Genomic DNA, 23,910 nt, shown 5'->3' with positions numbered 1-23,910 from the left:
TTACAATGGATCTTGTTGTTAAGGTTATTTAGCATAAAAGTCAATATGTTTTGGGGGGGGTTACTTGTATTTTCTAAAGAAAGATGTTGCCCATTGATTTACCTACCAGGGCCAGGTAAATCTCAATGACAGATATGTGTACCACATGCACGGTTGAAGCCCATATTAGTTATTTCATGGCTCTACTAGGTGAGTCCAAAGCACCAATAAAAATTGGTTGACTCTGTCTTCTTAATTATCTTTTTTCTGCTAATTTACTGTTTCTGTGTTTTTCCTACATTTACAGCTGATAAGCTTGTGCCCATTATTGGCAACAATGGTTTGAAGATCATTTTTTAAATGACTTTTATTTAGATAAAATTCACATAACATAAAATTCAATATATTAACCATTTTAAAGTGTACAGTTGGGACATCATCACAATGGCAGAATTGGAGGCTCCAGACTCTCCCTCCTCCCATGGATGCACTAAATAAATAGCTACACAAGAATCAATTTCTTTTGAGAGAAATGTAAAAACTAGTTGATTCTCCTACATACAAGGATGACTGGGAAAATACCCAAATGTTGGGGAAAGCTGAGATACATCTGTGCCATAAACCGAATATCCAGCTCTGAGCCTTGCCATCAGGAGGGAACCCTCAACTCTTATCTTCTCCCTAAAGGAGCACAGGGTTGGGACAAAACATCTAGGGTACCAACATTTATAGTTGCCTTTTGAGGGACTGGTTCCTAAATCACCTAGCTCTGGAAGCTCAGGGTGCTCAATTCATGAGTCCTCAGGGACCACAGATAATAAAACGGTGATTTTAAATGGGTGTGCAAGCACTCCTATGGGCTATTTCTCCTAGCTCAGCACAGAGCGAGCAGACAAAAACACCCAGCTCCCAGTTTCTCCCTGGCAGGGTGTAGACTACACATCTAATGTTCCAACTTTCCCAACGGCTCCCTGAAAGTCAGGCTTCAAATTAGCTTGTATCTTAGAGCTGTCAGGGTCCTCTGGGACTTTGAATGGGCATGTAAGCACTTCCTGTTGCTCTTTCCTCCAGTAGGGGGTGGAGAACAGGCCTCCAGCTTTTCCATGGAAGGAGCTGGACTACATATCTAGTACTTTTCTGACTGCTGCCTGTTTCTTGGGTGATTATGAGGTTCAGCATTCACTAGTCCCTTGATATCTACAGAGAACAAATCAATTGTTTATATCCATCCTTGCACTCACTTGGGACTCCTCTCCCTATCTCATCCCAGAAGTAAACCAAAGCTCACAGATTTTTCCTGGAGGATGGTTCAATTCACATCTACTGTCCTAACTTTTCCAGGTGCTGCCCAAGGGTATGTCTTCTAATTTGCCTATCTTTGAGAAGTGATGAGACAGACCATTACTAGCTTCTGGGATTTCGAATGGGCAAGTGGGTACTTAATGCAGCTCCTTTCCCCAGCTAGCTCCAGAGATAGACTCATGCCACCAGCTAACCCACCCTTCTCTGAGAGCTGACAGAACCCAACGATCACTAGACTTTTAGCAGTGACAAGGCGCAAAACCATGTTATGAAAGAGTGTGCAGCCTGAACAAGAGCTCAGGCATTTTTCCCAGATCCTGTTCCCAAGTTAGTGCAGAGTGAGTGGGAGAAAAATTCCAGTTACCAGCCTGTACCTGAGGAGAAGAAAAAATGGAGTGCACATAGAACATCAGCTTTTCTGGCTGATACTTAACAGAGTGAATTCTAGCTCATCTGTCTTAGGGCGCTGATGGCACTTGGCATATCCTAATCCCCTGCAGGCCACTATAAACAACGATGGCAGTTTGGAGAAGCACAGATTTGAGAAGAACCAAAATTTATGGACTAGCTGACTGGTGAGGTTTTCCTCCTAGGTGTTTTTTTTATTTCTATATATTTTTAAAATTATTTATTTATTTGGCTGTGCCAGTCTTAGTTGCGGCACACGGTATCTTCGTTGTCGCATGTGGGATCTTGGTTGCGGCATGCAGGATCTTTAGTTGCAGCATGCGAACTCTTAGTTGTGGCATGTGGGATCTAGTTCCCTGACTAGGGATCAAACCCACGCCCCCCTGCACTGGGAGTGTGGAGTCTTAGCCACTGGACCACCAGGGAAGTCCATCTCCTAGGTATTTTTTAAAAAATCAAATGTACAGAAACCAAAACAGAGATTCAAGGAAAATGAAGAAACAAACAACTGTGCCCCAGAGAAAAGCATGAGATAAATCTTCACAAACCAACTCTACGAAAATATAGATAAGTGATTTAGCCAGCAGAGAATTCAACATACCGATTATAAAGATGCTCACCAGAGTCATCAGAACCATGCATAAGCAAGTGAGAATTTCAACTACAAATAGAAAATATTTTAAAAGTACCAAACAGGAAAGTTATATAAGCAGTATGGCAGTGTGGTTTGTTCATTTTTTTCTTTCTCCTTCAATTTACAGCTACTTGAACATCTGTAACCAAACAAAAGTGTCTCTGCAAAAAAACACCTGAGAGACCCATCCATCTGTAGATCTCAGAAGGAGCTGGAGATCCAGGGGAGTGGCTGTGATGCTGGCAGCAGCAGAAGTGGCAGCAGCAGGGTGGCACTGGGCTAGTGCAGCCTTTCTGGTAAAGGAAGTGGAGAGTGAAGGTGGTGAGTGGGAGGCCAGGCTGTGCATGCTGCAGCTAGAGGGATCTGTTTCTAAGGAGAGACTGCAGTGACAGTGAGAGAGAAAGGAGAGGGTAGATGGCAGATGAAGAAAGCTGAAGGAATGCATTTCCTGCTGTCTGCCCCTGGAATCTGGCAAAGATCTGCCCACAAAACTCTGGAACCCCAACCTGTAGGATTCTCCCGAGGGCACACACAAAGAACCAAGTATTAAAGACACACTTCCCTCCGTTCTGTAGTACAACTTTTTTTGTTTTGTTTCTCCACCAGATTTTTTTTGCATGCTCCCAACCTTAGCAGCTAGTCAGTTCTTATAAGAGAAGTCAAACACTTGTGCTATAGTGCCACTTTGGTAAAAGAAAAGGAAAACTCCTTATTACCAACCTGTTAGACAGTTAAAATCAAAGTAAGCAAAGTATTACCCAAATAAATAAGGTGTTCTCTACTTCCAGTGTGGTGGAGGAAGCACTTTTCTTCAAACACACACACACACAGAAGACAATTTCCCAGCAACCATACCCAAAGACAGGGGAAACTGTGATCTGATAAAGAATTCAAAACAGCTGTTAGGAAGTAATTCGACGAGCTACATAAAAACTCAGAAAGGCAATGCAATGATCTCAGGAATAAAATTACTGACAAAGGCATTGCCAAAGACATTGAAATTCTAGAAAAGAACCAGAAATTCTGGAGTGAAGAACTCAATGAATGAGATAAAGAATGCATTAGAAAGCATTGCAAATAGAGCAGATCAGATGGAAGAGAGACTATGTGAGCTCAAGGATAAGGATTTAGAAATGATTCAGATGGAAGAGAAGAAAGAACTAAGGTTTGAATTAAGGTTCAAAAAAGTGACAAAGCCCTACAAGAACTCTCAGATTCCATCAGAAGAGCCAGGATAAGATTAATGGGCATACCAGAAAGAGGAGAGAGGGAGAAGGAAGCAAGAGCTTATTCAAAGAAATAATAGCTGAGAACGTCGCAAACCTGGGAAAAGAACTGGATATGTAAGTCCATGAACCCAGTAGAACACCTTATTATTTCAATGCAAAAACGCTTTCTCCAAAAAGCCACGTTATATTCAAACTGTCAAAAGCCAGTCTGAAAGAATTTTAAAGGCAGTGAGAGAAAGAAAGACGGTAACCTACCAAAGAGGGTAACCTACCCCTTATGTTATCAGCAGATTTCTCAACAGAAAATCTACAGGCCAGGAGGGAATATTCAAATTACTGAAAGATAAAAATTGCTGCCCATGAAAACTCTACCTGGTAAAGTTATCCTTCAGGTATGAAGGAGATATAAAGAATTTTCTGAAGAAACAGAAGTTGGGGGAGTTAATAACCACTAGACCTGCTTTATAAGAAATGTTGAAAGGAGCTCTTTAAGCTGAAAAAAATGAGGCAAAAGTGTACAAAATTCTGATTAAAGTAATAAATACATAGAAATTAGAAACCTTTAACTCTTTTTTAGAGGAGTATGGTAAACAGTGATAGCATAAATATTAAAGAAAAAGAATATGAATAATAACTATAGTTACTATAACTTGGTAACAAAAATCACAGCATAAAAAGAGATAACTTGTGACGTCAAAAATATAAAAGGAAAAGAGTAAAGGATGGAAACTTTGTAGGTAAATGAAGATGAACTACTACCAGTAGGGAAAGGACTATATTTTTCCATGAGATTTTTTTTTGTAAACCTCATAGTAAACACAAAGCAAAAACTTAGAGCATAGACACCAAACCTAAACAAGGGGAGACAGGGCAGATCACCATGGAAAACTTACAAAGATAGACAAAAGAAAAAAAAAAGGAGAGACAAAATAACCATAAGGCAGAAGATAAAATGGCAGTAGTAAATCCTCACATAACAATAATTTTCCTAAATGTAAATGGATTGAATTCACTAATTAGAATGCACAGCATGGTTTGATAGATTAAAAAAAAAAAAAACCTAACTATATGCTGCCTATCTGAGACTTATTTCTGCCTGAAACATACACATAGGTTAAAAGTAAATTGATGGAAAATGATATTCCAAGCATACAGAAACCAGATAAGTCAAGTATACCCATACTCACATCAGACAAAATAAACATCAAGCCAAAAAGGATAACATGAGACAAAGAAGGTGACTGTACAATTACAAAGAGGTCAAAACATCAAGAAGATATAACAGTCTTAAATATATAAGCTCTCAATGTCTGAGCACCAAAATATATTAAGTAAATACTAATAGAACTTAAGGGAGAAATAAATAACAATACAATAATAATAGGAGATTTCAATAACTTACTATCAGCAATAAATAGACCATCCAGTCAGAAAGCCAGCAGGGATACTTTGGAATTGAACCACACTTTAGAATAAATGAACTTAACAGATATATTTACATAACATTCCATCCCAAAGCAGCAGAATACACATTCTTCTCAAGTGCACAAGGAATATTATACAAGATTGTCTTATCTATACAAGATAGATCATGTTATAGTCCACAAAACAAATCTTAGCAAATTTAAGAAGATTGAAAGCATACCAAATACCTTTTCTGATCACAATTGTATGAAACTAGAAATCAGCAAAAGAGAAGTGAGATGATGAACAAGTATGTGCAAATTAAACAAAACACTTCTAAACAAACAATGGCTCAAAGAAGAAATCAAAAGGGAAATAGAATATCTCAAAACAAATGAAAATGGAAACAACATTTCATATCTTGTGGGATGGAACAAATGCAGTTCTGAGAGGAATGTTTATAGCAATAATTGAATATATTAAGAAATTATAAAGATCTCAATTAAGCAGCTCAATTTTACTTCTCAAGGACATGAAAATTAAGCACAAGTTTAGCAGGAGGAAGGAAATAATAAAGATCAGAGCAGAAGGAGATAGAGACAAGAAAAACAAGAGAAAGGATCAATAGAACTAATATCTGTTTCCTCAAAAAGATAAACAAAATTAACAGTTCTTCAGCTAGACTAAGAAAAAAAGAGAGAAGACCCAAATTAAAAATGAAAGAGGAGATATTACAATTGATACTACAGAAATATATAGGATCATAAGACATTGCTATGAACAATTTTATACCAACAAATTACATAACCTAGAAGAAATGGATACATTTCTAGAAATACACACCCTACCAACACTGAATCAGGAAGAAAGAGAAAATCTGGGCACACCAGTAATGAGTAAAAAGAATGAATCAGTATTCAAAAAACTCCTAACACAGAAAACTCCAGAACCAGATGACTTCACTGGAGAATTCTACAAAGAAGAATTAACAAGGATCCTTCTCAAACTCTTCCAAAATATTGAGGGGGAAGGAATATTTCCAAACTAGTTCTATAAAACCAGAATTACCTGGATACCAAAACCAGATAAGGCTACCACAAGAAATGAAAACTATAGACCAATATCACTGATAAATATAGACTCAAAATTTCTCAACAAAATATTAACACACTGAATTCAAGTACACCTTAAAAGGATTGTACACATTGACAAAGTGGGATTTATCCCTGGGATACAAGAATGGTTCAACATATTCAAATCAATACATGTAATACATCTTATCAATAATGGAAGGATAAAAATCACATAATCATCACAATAGGTGAAGAAAAAGCATTTGACAAAGTACAACACCCTTTCACAATAAAATCTCTTAACAGATTAAGGAACATACCTCAGCTTAATAAAGGCAACATACAGCCAACCCACAGCTAACATTATACTCATGCAGAAGAATTGAAAATGATTCCTCTAAGATTAGGAACAAAACAAATATGCCTCCTCTCATCACTTCTATTTGATATAATACTGGAAGACCTAGCTAGAGCAATTAGGCAAGACAAAGAAATAAAAGGTATCCAAATCAGAAAGAAAGAAATAAAATTGTCCCTGTTTGCTGATGGTATGATTTTATATATAGAAAATCCCAGTGAGTTGATCAGAACACTGTTGGAATTAATCAATGATTTCAGCAAAGTGACAGGATACAAAAATTAACATACAGAAATCAGATGTATTCTTTTACACCAATGATAAAGCAGCTGAAAAAGAAATAAAGAAAACATTGTCATTCACAATAGCAACAAAACAAAGCAAAACAAAACATCAAATACTTAGGAATAAATTTAACCAAGGAAGTGAAAGATTTGTACAATAAAAACTACAGCCTTGCTGAGAGGTACAAATAGAAAGATATTTTATGTTCATGGGTTGAGAGAATTAATATTAAAATGGCCATAATATCCATGGCAATCTACAGATTCAATGCAATCCCAATCAAAATATAAAAGGCATTCTTTGCAGAAATAAAAGAAATATTAAAAAAATTTTAAAATATTTTTAAAAAATTTTAATATTAAAAAATATTTTAAAAATTGTGTGGAACTACAAAAGACCCTGAATAACCACAGCAATCCTGAGAAATAAAGGAAGCATGGAGGTAGCATGCTTTCTGATTTCAAACTATACTATAAAGCCACAGTAATAAAAACATAAAGGTACTGGAACAAAAACAGACACATAGACCAATAGAATAGAAGAGAGAGCCCAGAATTAAATCCAGGTATACATGGTCAACTAATATTAGACAAGAAAGCCAAAAATACCCAATGGGGAAAGGCAGTGTCTTGAAAGGTGTTGGGAAAAACTAGAGGAATACACACAGAAAAATAAAAGTGAACCCCTGTCTCACATCATTCACAAAAATGAACTCAAAATGGATCAAAGACTTAAAACTTAAGAACTGATATCATACAACTTCTGGAAGAACACATGCTAAAGAAGCTCATTTATATTGTCTTAGCAATGACTTTTTGACAAAAGCAAATAACACAAACAACAAAAGCAAAAATCTACAAATGGGACCACATCAAATTCAAAAGTTTCTGTACAGCAAAAGAACAATTAACAAAACAAAATGACAACCTACAACGTTGGAGAAAATTTTTGCAAACCATATATTTAATAAGGGGGTAATATCCAAAATATATCAAGAACTTATGCAATATAATCATAACAACAACAATCTAATTAAAAAATGCGCAGAAGACATCAAAAAGTTTACGAATAAGAAATGCTGGCGAGGGTGTGGAGAAAAGGGAACCCTCTTACACTGTTAGTGGAAACGTAACTTGGTGCAGCCACTATGGAGAACAGTATGGAGGTTCCTTAAAAAACCAAAAATAGAATTACCATATGACCCAGCAATCCTACTCCTGGGAATATATCTGGAGAAAACTCTAACTAGAAAAGATACATGCACCCAATGTTCATTGCAGCACTATTTAGAATAACCAAGACATAAAAGCAACGTAAGGTCCATAAACAGATGAATGGATAAAGGAGTGGTACATATATACAATGGAATGTTAGCCATAAAAATAAATGAAATGATGCCATTTGCAGCATGGATGGAGCTAGAGATTATCATATTAAGTGAAGTAAGTCAGACAGAGAAAGACAAATATCATATGATATCACTTATTTGTGGACTCTAAAGAAAAGATACAAATGAATTTATTCACAAAACAGAAATAGACTCATAGACATAGAAAACAAACTATAACTGCAAAACTGGCCTTCAATAATCAGGGAGAGGTAAAAAAAAAAACCCAAAAAACAAAAAACAGGTCCAGAATGTTTATGGATGAATTCTACAAATCATTCAAAAAAGAATTATTACTAATCCTTTTAAAATTTTCCAAAAGTCAAAAGTAGACAGAATACCACCAAACACGTTGTACAAACTTAGAATCACCCTGATACCAAAGCCAGACAGGACACTACAAGAAAAGGGAACTACAGGCCTGTATCTCTGAGAAACATACATTCAAAAGTCCTCAGTAAATATTAACAAAGCATGGGCTTCCCTGGTGGCGCAGTGGTTGAGAGTCCGCCCGCCGATGCAGGGGACACGGGTTCGTGCCCCGGTCTGGGAAGATCCCACATGCCGCGGAGCGGCTAGGCCCGTGAGCCATGGCCACTGAGCCTGCGCGTCCAGAGCCTGTGCTCTGCAATGGGAGAGGCCACAACAGTGAGAGGCCTGCGTACCGCAAAAAAAAAAAAAAATTAGCAAAGCAAACTCAACAATATATCAAAAAGATTATATACATGATCAAGTGATATTTTTTACCTGGGACACAAAGTTTGTTGAACATAGGCAAATCAGTCAGTGTGATAAACCACATTAACAGAATGAGATAAAAACCACATGACTATCTCAATAGATGCAAGCAATTCATTTCACAAAGTTCAACATCAATTCATGATCAAAATGAATGAATGAACAAAATAGGTATAGGAGAACTACCTGAACACATTAAAGGCTCTTTAATGAAATCCCAAGGTCACATTTTCAACAAGGAGAGAAAACCGGACGCTTTCCCTCTAAGTTCTAGTAGAAGGTAAGGATGCCCACTCTTCACCACTCCTATTCAAAATAGGAAGTCAAAGTCAAAGCAAATTAAGCAAGAAAAAAATAATAAAATGCAACCAAATCATAAAGGAAGAAATGAAATTGTCTCTGTTTGTAAATGAAATGATCCTATATTGTAGGAAACCCTAAAGACTCCATCCATTAAAAAAAAACCTGTTACTACTAATAAACAAATACAATAAAGTTTCAGAATACATAATTAACACATAAAAATCAGTTGTTTTCTTAAAACAAAAAAGCTTTATCCCAAAAGTAAGTCAAGAAAATAATCCCTTTAACAGTAGCATTAAAAACAATAACAGACCTACTAGAGAATGGACTTGAGGACATGGGGAGGGGGAAGGGTAAGCTGGGACAAAGTGAGAGAGTGGCATGGACTTATATATACTACCAAATGTAAAATAGATAGCTAGTGGGAAGAAGTCACATAGCACAGGGAGATCAGCTCCATGCTTTGTGACCAGCTAGAAGGGTGGGATAGGGAGGGAGGGAGGGAGGGAGATGCAAGAGGGAAGAGAAATGGGGATACATGTATATGTATAACTGATTCACTTTGTTATAAAGCAGAAACTAACACACCATTGTAAAGCAATTATACTCCAATAAAAACGTTAAAAAAATAAAAATAAAATAATAAAAATAAAAACAATAACATACCTAACAGTATATTTACCTGAGACAGTGAAAGTTCTGTACACTGAAATCTATACAACATTGATAAAATAAATTGAAGAAGATACAAATAAACGTAAAGATATTAGTTGTTCATGGTTTGGAAGAATTCATATTGTTAACGTCTACACTACTCAAAGTGATATGCAGAGTCAATGCACTTCCTGTCAAAATTCCAATGGCATTATTCAAAGAAATATTAAAAAAAAATAACATTTTTATGGAACCACAAAAGACCTCAAATCATTAAAGCAATTCTGAGAAAAAAGAACAAAGCAGGAGGGATCACATCTCCTGAGCAAATGTGGAAAAAATTGAAACTCTAGTACACAGTTGGGAATGTAAGTTGGTGCAACTATATCGAAAACAGTGGTGTTTTCTCAAAAATTAGAAATTGAACTATTGTATGATCCAACAATTCTTCTGGATATAAATCCAAAGGGAAGGAAATCAGTACTGGAAGAGATATCTTCCCTCCCATACTCACTGCAGCAGTATTCACAGTGGCCAAGATATGGAAATAACCTAAGTGCCTGTCAATGGATGAATGGATAAGAAATTTGTATCTGTATATCTATATCCACATTTATATAATATATTAAGGAATATTAATCACCCTTAAAAAAGAAGGAGGTAAGGGAATCCTACCTTTTGTGACAACATGGATGAACCTGGAGGACATTATGCTAAGTGAAATAAGCCAGAAACAGAAAGAGAAATACTGCATTTTCTCACTTATAAGTGGAATCTAACAAAGTTGAATTTGTAGAAGCAGAGAATAGAATGGTGGTTACCAGGTGCAAGGAGGTGGGGGAAGTGGGGAGATGTTAGTCAAAGGGTATAAAGTTGTAACTATATAGGATGCACAATTTCAAGAAGTCTAATGTACAGCATGATGGCTATAGTTAATAATACTATATCATAATACTGAAACTTGCTAAATGAATAGATTTCAGCTGTTCTCATCCCCACCCCCAAGAAAGATAACTGCGTGAAGAGATGGATATGGTAATTAGTTTGGCCATGGTAATCATTTAGCTGTGCATGTATATCAAAATATCATGTTGTACACCTTAAATATATACAATTATATAAAAAAATATACAATTTAGTGCTTTTTGGTGTACTCGCTGTCTTGTGCCACCATCACCACTGTCAAATTTCAGAACAATTTCAGCACCCCAAAAAGTAACCCCAAATCCATTAAGCAGTCATTTCCCATTGTCCCAGCTTCCAGCCCCTAGCAGTCATGAATCCACTTTCTGTCTCTATGAACTTGCCTATTCTGTATATTTCACACAAAGAAAATCAAACATTATGTGACCTTTCCATTTGGCTTTTTTCATTGAGCAATGTTTTCAGTGTTCACCCATGTTGTAGCATATATCAGTACTTCATTCCTTTTTAATGGTAGAGTATTATTCCATTGTGTGTATATGCCACATTTTGTTTATCTATTCATCCATTGATGAACATTTAAATTGTTTCCACTTTTTTGGCTATTATGAGTAGTGCTGCTATAAACATGCATATCCATGCAACACATGTATAGTTGTATTTTTCATTTATGTTGGGTATATACATAGGGGTGAAACTGTTAAGCCAAAAATTAACTAACTTTTTCTGGAACTGATAAAATGTTTTCCAAAGTGACTGCATCATTTTATAATCCACCTGGACTGGAGGGGAGGGTTGCAATTTTTCCATTCTCACTCATACTCATTATCTCTCTCCTTCAATGTAGACAACCTAGCGGGAGTGAAGTCCTATCTCTTTTCAGTTTTGATTTGCATTTCCCTAATGGATAAAGTTGTTGGACATCTTTTAATATACTCATTGGCTATTTGAATTATTTATTCCTATATCCTGATGTGTTATCATCACTAATAACTGAAATGTTCTCTGATAGAGTATTTTTTCTAAAGTACTCTACTGATAACATTTTTTCAAAGGTATAAAATGATTTACTCAATGAGTATGATCATCTAATTTAATTTTCATTATGTTGGTTCATATGAGTTGCTTCTTATTGGTATGTCCTCTATTTTTGAAATAAACCCTTCTCTCTCACTTTGTATATGCCCAATTCATAACTTACATTGACTTAGTTTTAAAATTTTATTATAATGTATGTAATAGCCACACAAAAGCTTTCCATGGTTCCCCCCCCTGTTTTATACAATATATTTGAAGGAAGAATCCTTACATCTTAAAAATATGGGTAAAGGGTTCTTTAACACAATTAGAAATTTTGTTCAATATTTCCAAATGCTAGAATTTATGTTTTTCCAATTTCCCATTCTTCTTAATTAAATTTTGGTATGCTATATTTAGTAGATATAACATATTCCTCTCAGTTACCAGTTTATTAGTATAAGGTTGTTTGTATTAGTCTCTACAGGTTTAAAAAAATCTCTATCAATAGTTTTACTTACTGTTTATTCTTAATATTGTTTAAGAATATCTTTTCACATTTTTCTCAACATTGCACTAACCCCATTTTAATACTGATTTTATTTTTATTACATTACATGTAGTGCCTATTACTAATATTATATTATACTTTATTATTACACAGTAGCTGTATTGATTTTATGCTTATTTTTTATAAATTACAGAGCTTGACATCTAGCACACATATTGTCAGACGCTTTTCTTCTGGTATAAGAATTTGTAACAATCTCTTCCCCCTAACTACTCTTGAATCAAATACTGTGCACACTTTGATACGGAACATTTCCCATTGTCATTCAGTCTAACAAAATTCTGTTTATTCATTAAAAACACTGCTCAGTTTTTAAAGTATTTAATATTTTAAAGTTCCTTAACGTACTGTTTTTTTATTACTTAATGAGTAGCAAATTTAATCATTGATTAAAATATTTCATATTTGTTAAAACTTTCTTTAAAATCAACTTATTTCAATTCTTCCATACGTGCTGAAAAATGTGACATAAGTCCAGGTTCAACATATATCCATTCGGTCAAGCTTGTTCATTGTATTATGAAAATTTTTGCATCCTTAATAAATTTTATCTGCTTTATTAACAATTATCACAAAAGATCTGTTGACATTTGCCACTATATTCAAAGAATTTCTTAGTTGATTTCAAAATTTGGTCAGATTTGCTCCCTCGGATATTTCAAACAGCAGTAACTCCTCCCTCTTGAAAAAAATGAACCTTAGCCTTCGCCCCTCGTTGCCATTTCCTCAGGTCCTCCATGGACAGTGAACAATTGTACCAGAGAATCATTTCCCAAAGGTATATGTGGTGCATCGTTATGCCTCTTTCTCCTCAACAGGCCAATTGGGATCATTGCTTAATACTGAATATTTTACTTTTGAAGAGTTTCCAACCCAGTTGGTTTCCTTTAAGACTCTCATATTTATTAGCTGCAAATTTAATTCTTATTAAATCCTCTTAATATACTTCTTGTGCTCACCTTGCCTCACAAAGGTCATTCTATTTTAACCTGAAAATATTTGAAATGTGCCACTCGCCTACTCACCAAAATCACATATTTCAGGGGCTAACTTTCTTCTTAGGATATAAGGCAACATGACAAAACTTGCTCCTAGACATCCTGCAGTGTCTGATGACCTTTTTTCCCTCCAGCTCCATCCCAGGCCACTTGCTGGGAGTCCCTGTTTTTCCTCCTCACTTTTCTTGATCATCACGCAAGGTTTTCCATTTCATGAAACTCTTCTTACACTTCTGTGCTCAGAAGTTCAATTCTAGGTCAATTTTAATTAATTGATTTAAAGTTACATACCTGTGTAAGCTTTCTATAGTGTTCAAATTATCAGAGGCCTTATTTTTTAAATGAATTCTTCTAAATTCTCCATCGCAACATTTAATAAAATGTAAAGTAAAAAGTACTTTGCAGAACATTTTGTCTGTACCTGCTATTCCTACCACATAAGGTAGACATCAGAGACTGGATGTATCCTTCATATTCTATTATGTGACTGCTCACTGTGCTGCTTAAGTCTCTGAGACGGGGTGCACGAACCTGGCTCTGGGCAGGGAAATGCACCAAGCAGAACGGCCTGACCTCTGTGAATGGCTGCACCCCTGTGAACTCAGGCCAAGACTTGCTTTCCAGCAGAAGCAGAGGGGCCAGTGGGAATGTGGACAGGGCTGCAGGGACATTTCAGCTCAGGGGCCTGGCATGCTCCAGCCCAGTGCCTTGGGCAGGGCTGCAGTAGTCTCAGCAGCCCAGGGAAGCCACTCCTTCACTGGGCTGTGGGGACAGTGACATGGAAATCCCACACTGTGCAGTTTCCCTTCTGCATCCCCGACAGCAGCAGTGGCCCCTATGGCTTCCGGGACTCAGTCCACAGCAGCTCCAAGGTCAGGGCAGCTGCAGGACCAACCAGCAAGAAGCACTGGTGGGCCAAGCCTTGTGATTGGATTCTTACTAGCTCACCTTATTTTTTATTTATTTATTTTTTGCAGTGCGCGGGCCTCTCACTGTTGTGGCCCCTCCCGTTGCGGAGCACAGGCTCCGGACGTGCAGGCTCAGCGGCCATGGTTCATGGGCCCAGCCGCTCCGCGGCATGTGGGACCTTCCGGGACCGGGGCACGAACCCGTGTCCCCTGCATCGGCAGACGGATTCTCAACCACTGCGCCACCAGGGAAGCCCACTAGCTCACCTTTTGGCTCAAATGTTTGGAGGATTTAAATGCCCTGTATGCTCAAAGTTTGCACCTCAGATAAAATGGATTTGCCTCTTGTGATGTGTTTAAGAAAATCAAGGACAACCTATCACGAGGGTATACTAAGTAAAGATGCAGAAGAACATGCAATATGCCTTGATGGTCTATGCATATATCATAAAGACTGCAGAGGTGAATGGTTTGAAGTAAACAGATCTTGCTCTGAGCACCCAACAGAAAAGCATCAGTTTCCTGGTTTACAGTTTTTCTTGTCTTTTCAAGATGCTTGAAAAACCAAGAGGATATGAGGATTTGTCTCTGGAAAAACAAAAACAAAAATGAAGGTATTCTCAGCCAGAAATTTGAGTTCTGTGAGACTTGGTAATGCAGAGATGCACAGAGAAGACAAAATATCCTGCTGAAGAGAGGACCATTAACACAGAATTCAGTGTGCTGAGCGTGCATATAAAGGGCACACAGGTGTTTGAAAATGCTGTTCATCTCTTAACTGTTATCTATTGTACATAGGTAATACCGACAAACAGTTTGTATTCAGATGCCAAAATTAACTGATTTAAAAGTTCATTTACTTTTTATATGCTCAACATCACTAATTACTAGAGAAATGCAAATCAAAACTACAATGAGGTATCAGCTCACATGGGTCACAATGGCCATCATCAAAAAATCTACAAACAATAAATGCTGGAGAGGGTGTGGAGAAAAGGGAACCCCCTTGCACTGTTGGTGGGAATGTAAATTGATACAGTCACTATGGAGAACAGTATGGAGGTTCCTTAAAAAACTAAAAATAGAACTACCATACGACCCAGCAATCCCACTCCTGGGCATATACCCGGAGTAAACCATAATTTGAAAAGATACATGCGCCCCAGTGTTCACTGAAGCACTATTTACAATAGCCAGGACATGGAAACAAATGTCCATCGACAGAGGAATTGATGAAGAAGATGTGGTGCATATATACAATGGAATATTACTCAGCCATAAAAAAGATTGAAATAATGCCATTTGCAGTAACATGGATGGACCTAGAGATTATCATACTGAGTGATGTAAGTCAGAAAGAGAAAGACAAAGATTGTATGATATTGCTTATATGTGGAATCTAAAAACATGGTACAAATGAACATTTACAAAACATAAACAGAGTTACAGGTGTAGAAAACAATCTTATGGTTACCGGGGGGGAAAGGGGAGAGGGATAAATGGGAGATTGGGATTGACATATACACACTACAATATATAAAATAGATAACTAATAAGGACCTACTGTATAGCAAGGGGAACTCTATTCATTACTCTGTAATGACCTATATAGGACAAGATTCTAAAAAAGACTGGATATATGTATATGTATACCTGACTCACTTTGCTGTACAGCAGAAAGTAACACGACACTGTAAATCATCTGTACTCCAATAAAAATTAAAAATAAAATTCTCTAGAGCTGCACAACTAGTTGTGTTTTGACTGTTCTGGCTTTCAGTTTGGAGTCTCTTTATCACCCCCAACTTGATGTTTCTGCCTTTATCTAGTTTTTAATCAAAGACCACATAAGTTACTTCTTATGAATAAAAAAGTCTAAAATGTGAAACCAAGAAACATGATTAAGCAGTAAAACACTCTCGGAATGTAGAACATGATCTCAGATTCTTCTGCTTTTCCCCCCAAGAGTGGAAAATAAAGTTCTACATAGGTAAACTATAATATGTGCATGTTTTTAAATTAAAGGCCTAACAGTATCCCAATGCAATCCAAAAAGTAAATCAAGATACACAATACAGTTTAATCAATTAAATCTAGGATTGTCTAATGAATTGTAATTTATTAAATATACTGTTTCCTCATAAATAAAACTGCTCAACAGTTAATCAGCCGTGAATCATCTTGCAGCTATGTCGCTTAAAAAAAAAAAAACAATTTTAATGCTGTCAGCTACAATACCTTTTTTTTAATAGTTACTTTCTTTTTGTTCTTTTCATGTAATTATTTTACTGTGCTTTGCATCTCCAGGCAGTTTCCCCATACTTGGGTAAAATGATAAGCAGGTTGTAAACTTAAAAACTCATGAAAAGGGGGCTTCCCTGGTGGCGCAGTGGTTGAGAGTCCGCCTGCCGATGCTAGGGGACGCGGGTTCGTGCCCCGGTCCGGGAGGATCCCACATGCCGCGGAACGGCTGGGCCCGTGAGCCATGGCCGCTGAACCTGCGCGTCCGGAGCCTGTGCTTCGCAATGGGAGAAAACTTATGAAAAGGGTAAAATAAAATTTTCTTAAGTGAAACTTGGATAATTTGAGGAAACATTTATATACTTTTAAAAGTCGGACTTTAATTGGAATGCCAGGTTCATAGCAATTTACATCTTTATTTTTCCAGATAATCTGGAGATTAGCATTCAATAAATGATTTTTAAATAAAATATGAAGATTTGTTCATTTGTAATTTATGACTGCATTATTATTGTAATTGAAAATGTATAGAGAATTTTAAATTTAGTCCTATGTGGAAAGAAATGTATTAAGCAAAATTATGTGAATAAATATTACACACACACAAACACACACGCAAAAGAAAACCTCTGAGAGGAAAGAATAAACGACTGCACATTGTAAACAATAAGACAATAAACATAAATTGTAGAGCCCTCTGACCACCTTAGGGAACCGTGTGTTTTTTCCACAACAGGCAGGGCTGAGCCTGGGTATCCTGGGGTCACGACTATTGAGAACAAAGGGGCTGACTGTGGGAAAACAAGCAGTGATTAGTGAAGAGCTGTTCACCAGCCACTAACTGAGATTATGAAAAACGGTCAAATACAATGGAAATATAGAGGAGAGGGTGTAAAAGGATGCAAAGCTGCTCACTAAGACAAGGATGCTTTGGGTGACTATAGGCTCAGGGGAAGATCTGGGAGAGAGGTGATTGTTTATGAATATCCTGGACCGACTGCTTGTGCCTCCACAGGATGAAAACCATGGAGTCACTGGCCTGGATCATGAGTCTCAAACACACAACATCATAGGATGGCAACAATGCCACATATAATGATGACATGATTATGGCAGTAACTACCCCAGAACAATATCCCAAGTCCTTTACCTTTGTGATGCTTTTGCTGTTCCACATGCCCGTCACATACAAAGAAAAATAGTAGTTACCAGGCTGTTCAGGATCCAGCACAGAACGGTGGAAAGCCTGAGGTATCTGGGAGCTTATAGGTTCAGCTCTGACCACCTGGAGCTCCTGGGGCTGATCATTATGCCTGGAAGATACTGAACAGGCAGATGGTACTAATACACCCACTCTGCCCACTCTGTGAAAGCCAAAAACAAGCCTGCATCCAGTATCACTGAGGAAATGTTTCCATCCCAAAGTGGCCATTGTCTGTGGGATCCCTTCAGAGAGGATGACCAAGGAGTTGGCTACAGTCAGACACTGGAGTATCTAATCTGACCTTGATATGCATCTGGCAAAATAAAGGAAGCTATAATGGTAAAGAAGAAAGACGTTCACCCGAAATGCAACTATGGCCTGAGATACGAAGATTATTCCTATCACCAAATTTGTGGAGGCCCTGTGTCATTTACCACTGACTGATATTCCCATCCATAGGCCTGTTTTATTGTGGTAACTGAAACCCACTAGTGTCTACTTACCATTGTTTCTGACACACACACATTCCTTTTAAAACTCATTTTTTATTCTCTAGATTTTTTGCTATGCAAAGAAATAACCTGTATATCCCTAGTGTGAGAGTTTTTATTATTAGTTTTTTACATATAACTTTTAGAATTCTGTGAAGCATTTTGTTATTCCCACTTTAGAGGTGAGGAGATCTGAGGCCCGGGAAGCCTAAATGACATCTCTTTGTAAGGGGCAGAGTCAGGGGTTGACAATGTGCTTAATTTACCACTATGCCTTCTCAACTTTGGGCACAGTTATGTTTGTCTAGTAAACTGCATATATTCCTAGGATTTATGTGTATCTTGTCATTTTTTTTATAGATGGTTATACATTTTTGAAAAATTGTGATTATAGGAATTTTTAATTTAGATCTAATTATTTATTCTACAGGCAAATATCACCTATAATTATTCAGAGATCCAGGTAGAATATGGATACCCTGATATTAGTACAATCCTAAAAGAATAACCATATAAGACTAAATGAAATTTATTGAATTCACGAGTGTTTCCAAGCTGGAATTAAAAGAGGAGACTCTTTTCATCTTAACCAAAATGGACATAAGACCAAACACCTTCCTTCTGGCGTGGCACTGGGCTCAATGTGATGGTTATGACAGTCCATGAGGGTCCTCATGTCCCCACAGAACTGCCATTATCTGTTCCCCTGTAGTGTCAATGACAGTAGAGATTTGGGAAGTTGAGAACATCTTTCAAAAACTTTGTCTCAGCTACCAGTTAGCACAAACAACCACGATTTTCTAGTGAGCATCTCCAGAGACACTGATTAGAGTATTTGGAACAGGCTTTTCTTTTTCATCGTCCCTGGAAGCAAAAAAGGGCTCAAAGGGACACAGCAGAGAATGCTGAGGTCTAAGACATGAGGACTGACAGCAAAGCACGGGCGCCTTACTGGAGTCCGTGCTTCCCTGACATGATGTTCTGCCGAAATCTAATTTCCTGTTAATCGACAGATTCCTGGACCGAGCTATCATTTAATTATGAATAGAGAAATGGAATCACACAAAAAACTTGGTTAGAGCACAGGAAGAACTGGAAGTCAAATATTGATATTAGAATATAGAGAGAAATGTATACAACTCAATGCAAATTAATGTACAAATGCACATGATATATATCCTAGGAATGTATATTTTATCACTATTTATCCTCATGAAGATAGGGATTCTAAACAATACCTATAAATGAAACAGACATTTGTGAAGCGTTCCCTCACACACATAAAGGCACCAAGTTTTTATAGTCGAGGGAAATTCTACCAGTGAAGAGCTAATTGATAAACAAATGTTACCCAAACTATTCAAGAGTTATAAAGTAGTCAATCTTCTGAATAATTTTTAGGATGGTAAATATGTGTGATACCGGAATTTTGCCTAGATTGAGTCATAGAAAATACTGCAGACAAAGAAGATATGTGAATATGAAAGTAAAAATATTAAATATTAGAAATAATTACATCAATACGTTAAAACATTATACTGTGATCAAGCACCTTGTGCAGTGAGTGGGAAAGTGTGTTTCAGTATCAATAAAATTAATTACATCGGTATTAACTAACAGGAGAGATCCATTAACACAATTAATCACATTAATAGAAATAATGAAAATGCCATGTGATTATGTTCAGAGATGTAAAAAAGAGATTGACAGAATTCTAGAGAAAATTATACTTTAAAAATCCAATCAAATGGAGTTGGGGTGAGATATTTCTGAAAACTATCAAAAAAGATCTGTACAAAGCAAAAATAACATTGCTAGTTTAGGTAGGAAGATTTAACAATATCAAGAAACCAACAAGCCTTTAATCAATTTATAAATTGAGTTTGACTTCTATATTGATACCATTTGATTGTGTCGTGCAGGTAGAAATTTTATTGACAAGAAGAATAAACAAATAATATTTGTGAAAAATCTGAAAAAAGAGAGTGACGTACCCTAACATGTATTATAAAGAACTGGATGGGGCTTCCCTGGTGGCGCAGTGGTTAAGAATCCGCCTGCCAATGCAGGGGACACGGTTTTGAGCCCTGGTCCGGGAGGATCCCGCATGCCGCGGAGCAACTAAGCCCGTGCGCCACAACTACTGAGCCTGTATGCCACAACTCTTGAAGCCCGCGCGCCTAGAGCCCGCGCGCCTAGAGCCCGTGCTCCACAATAAGAGAAGCTACCACAACGAGAAGCCCGTGCACCGCAACGAAGAGTAGCGCCCGCTCGCTGCAACTAAAAGAAAGCCCGCGTGCCCAATGCAGCCAAAAGTAAATAGATAGATAAATTTATTTTAAAAAAAAGAACTGGAAATTAAAATAGTTTTGTGTTGATTCATGGATAGAGTGAGAGATTACTGGAATACAAAATTCAAAAGAAAAGTAAACGTATAAGGAAATTTAATATAAATTAAAATACATAACTTTATGGATAATGTCAGGAGGCACACACAAAACAGCACAAGCAGAAGACACCAACTCTTTAAAAGAAAAAAAACATGTAGAAATAAGAAGCATCCTTGATTATGACAAACAGACCACCTTCTTCAGAGCATATGCTAGCACAAAAACTGCTGTTGAGGAAAATAATCAATAAACAATCAATAATAAGAATAGGAAAGAGTTTTATTTGAGCTAAACTGAGGACTAGCCCAGAAGCCAGCTTCCAGATTGCTCTGAGAAGTTGCTCCAGAGAAGCATGGTTTCCAGCACAGTTTTATACCTTGTCTGAACAAAGAACATTAACAAGTCAGGGATACATTTCTTCAAAGTAAAAAAAAACAGACCAGCATGTACACAGTGAATCAATATGGCCTTGGCACCTGGGAAGGGAGTCTTATCATTAAAGAAGTACCAGCATTGGCTTCCCAGAAAGAGAGGCATTTAATCTTTATTTTTAACATGGACATTCTTTATTTCTGGTCAATGTGCCCTTTTCTTTAATAATTAAAGCGTATTTACAATGTATGTTTGATAGGCCACAAAGAGGCTATTTTAGTTAGCATAAAATGCAAGTGAACTCATGTATAAGCCAGAATGACTTCCCTATATCTTTCTCTCTCTCTCTTTTTTTTTTTTTTGCGGTACGTGGGCCTCTCACTGCTGTGGCCTCTCCCGTTGCAGAGCACAGGCTCTGGATGCACAGGCTCAGCGGCCACGGCTCACGGGCCCAGCCGCTCCGCGGCATGTAGGATCTTCCCGGACCGGGGCACGAACCCGTGTCCGCTGCATCGGCAGGCAGACTCTCAACCACTGCGCCATCAGGGAAGCCCAACTTCCCTATACCTTAATATGAAAAAAATTCTTTTATTACTGCCTACACAGAAACTTTTCTTTGTGAGAAATTTTTCTCCGAGAAAGTAGAAGACCTTTCTGGCTAATGTCAAGAGGCACACACCCAAAGACAAAACCAGAACAGGGCTGAAGAAGGACAGAGCACCAGGGTCCTTGGCACCAGGATATGGCTGGGCTGACAGAAGTCCTGCAGGGGATGGAAGGGGGTGCCTGCTACACATGAGGATCCTTGAATTTCACACTTTTCTTGGGGTGTCTGTATCTTTCTGTGACCCTCTTGTCTATGATCAGACATTTCTGTTCCTCAGAGGTAGGTTGTTGGATTCAGGTTGGGACACTCATCACTGCCTTTGCTCCAGTAGCAAGGAGTCCTGTAGTCCCAGAAATGCTCACCTCTGGGCTCTCTGGGTCTGGAGCTCCTCGTTGATGTGACTCCCCTCCCAAGTGTACAGTCCATGCCTCAGGCCATTTTTTCTCTAAGATTAGGCCAAGGGCTGTAAGGCTCTCCAAAGTTCCCCCGTCTCTACTGTGGGTGAAGGTAGTTCCATTTTAGGTGGGTTTGGACTCTGTCAGGGGATGACACTGACATGGGTTTTTACAAGAGATCCAGCTACCCTTACAAACCACTCTGTGAGACCCCAAATCCTTTTTCTTTCTGATGTTTTTGTTGCTTCATTTTCCAGTCACATACATAGGAAAATAATGTTAAGAAACCTTTTGCCTTAAGCTCTGTCCACTTGGAGATCCTGGAGCTGATTGAGAGAGCCTGGAAAGACTTAAGAGGCAGGAGGTACAAATAGATACGACCTCTGCCTACTCTGTGGTCACAGAAATCAAGTTTGCATCCAGAAATCAGTGAAAAAACGTTTCAACCCCACATTTGTGCTTTACCAGAGGATTCCTTTAGGGAGGAGGAACAAGGAGTTGTCTAAAGTCAGATGCCTGAGAATCAGATCTGTGGGCCCTAGTGTGCATCCAGTATAATAAAAGAATATACAATAGTAAAGAACAGTGAGATTCTCCAGGGTTCCAACTGTGGTCTGGGATAAGACGCTCCTGCTTTAAGTTTCTGAAGGGTATTTTGTCATTCCCAGAGATTGGTATCCAAGTTCCGAGGCAGATGACCCTTCATGGAGACATGCTTGAGCTGCATTTATCATGTGAACCGACAGAAAATTCTCCAATTACCTTTGTGTGACATGTCGAGATATTTAAAGTTTTTTTCTAAGAATCTTTGAAGATACTGACCAGGGGTCTTGGCTTTCCCCAGTCAATAGAAACTGACTAGAGGCCAGACAAGAAATTCAGGCAAGGCTTCACTGGGGCCTCTGAAGTGGCTGCAGGAGGGAGCGAGGACAAGTGACAGGTTCCCTTGCTCACTCGCTATGGGTGGGGGGGTCGCACGAGCTGGCTCCTTATAGGGGGTGAGGGTAGGGGTGTGTCAGGGGTTGGGCGGGAGGTGGCTTAGGTAGTTTGCCCACCCCTTTGTGGTGTTGAGTGGGATGCTGGGGGGCATGCGCAGTATGGGGCTATTGCTCCCAACACCAAGTTTTTGCTCCAGGCTCTGCAGAAATGGCAGTTGGGTTTTTTTTTTTTTTTTTTGCCTTTTGTATCTTTTGGGTCCAGAATTTGCCCCCACTGGGCATGCACACAGTTATTTTTAGTCCCACGTAGTTTCTTTGTATTTTGTAGCTCCAGGAGAGGTGTGTCCAGGTGCAAGCTTTGCAGCAGGACAGCAAAGGGTCCCAGTTCCCGGGCCTGTCTCAATTTGAGTGCATAATCTGTAAAGAGCAATTACAATGTATAAATCAGTGCTATGCAGGCAATCACGTGTGTTAATTTCCTTGTCCTTCACAAATCTGTGACTCAGGCACTGCTATTTATTGCATAGTAAACACAAAGAAAATGTAGGCTTGTCTAGATTTCACCCTCTGGTTAGGAGAGGGGACTTGAACCCAACTGTTCTGGTGGGCTGGGCTGGTAATAAAGGCAGTGCAGTTAACTACTATGCTATACTAACACATCTAGTTACCTGTGTGCTTCAAATAATCCACATCTATAATTAGATTTATTTTTATACCTAGTCATTTTATTTTATATTGAGGTATTATAAGTTTTGAGTTGTGGCAATTCTCCATTTATGTGTAAAGAGTTATTTTGTAGGCCAATAATGATTATGAGTAAAGCTTTAGAGGTCCTAATAAAATGTAGAGGCATAGATTGCAGTATGACGCTACGGGAAACTACCTCATGAAAAGTTGTATTTAATAAACACAGGAATGACTCAAGATTAGGATGGCAATAGAGAAACTCAGTTGCTTTTATGCTTGGTAATCCAGGATATTTATGGGAAGAGACAGACTTTATCAAGGATTTTGTAAAGACTTTGTTCTTTATCCTGAGTATCTAATATTCCAAGCATCCCACATCCAGTCTACTAGGTACCCCACGTAAAGAAATAAAA

At 37.9% G+C, this 23,910-nt stretch overlaps 1 pseudogene; it reads right to left on the bottom strand.

The window, feature by feature from the left end:
- Nucleotides 1-9,641: 9,641 nt before the first annotated feature.
- Nucleotides 9,642-23,910, bottom strand: part of LOC111183404 (vomeronasal type-1 receptor 3-like) — a 32,839-nt pseudogene continuing 18,570 nt past the window's right edge.

This window comes from Delphinapterus leucas, chromosome 8 (assembly GCF_059928025.1).
Source record: "Delphinapterus leucas isolate spDelLeu-1000000601 "Yukka" chromosome 8, BTC_Dleu_Yukka2, whole genome shotgun sequence".
NCBI lineage: Eukaryota > Metazoa > Chordata > Mammalia > Artiodactyla > Monodontidae > Delphinapterus > Delphinapterus leucas.
This window is presented reverse-complemented; position numbering and strand designations above follow the sequence as displayed.